Below are 393 nucleotides of genomic sequence, written 5' to 3'. Positions count from 1 at the left end.
GTTCGAGCGGATCACTTTTGTCAAGACGTTGATCAACGTTGGTCACCACCTTACATGTGATCCACATTTTTTACGTAAATAAATTAAATATCTTATTTGAGACAATATAGCAAATGTATTTATTTAGATGTTACTGTAATGTTGTGTCCCATATTATAGCCTACAATTTGTCTTGTCTGTAATATTGTTGTCACTAAACAAATTCAAATGTGCTGATTGTCTATTAAGTGTGAATAAAATGTAATACATATTGTTGACTAGACATGGGTTTTTCCACACTGGCAATTTTAGAGGCTTAATCTGTGTCCCTTCATGAGCAAGTACCCCAGAAAATGTCGTGGGGTCAATACCAAGTGCATTTGACAGCTTGACTAGCATAATTATGCTTGGCAT

Source organism: Salmo salar, chromosome 28 (assembly GCF_965601325.2).
Source record: "Salmo salar chromosome 28, fSalSal1, whole genome shotgun sequence".
Lineage (NCBI taxonomy): Eukaryota > Metazoa > Chordata > Actinopteri > Salmoniformes > Salmonidae > Salmo > Salmo salar.
The sequence above is the reverse complement of the archived record's forward strand: the minus strand, read 5'-3'. Positions refer to the sequence as shown.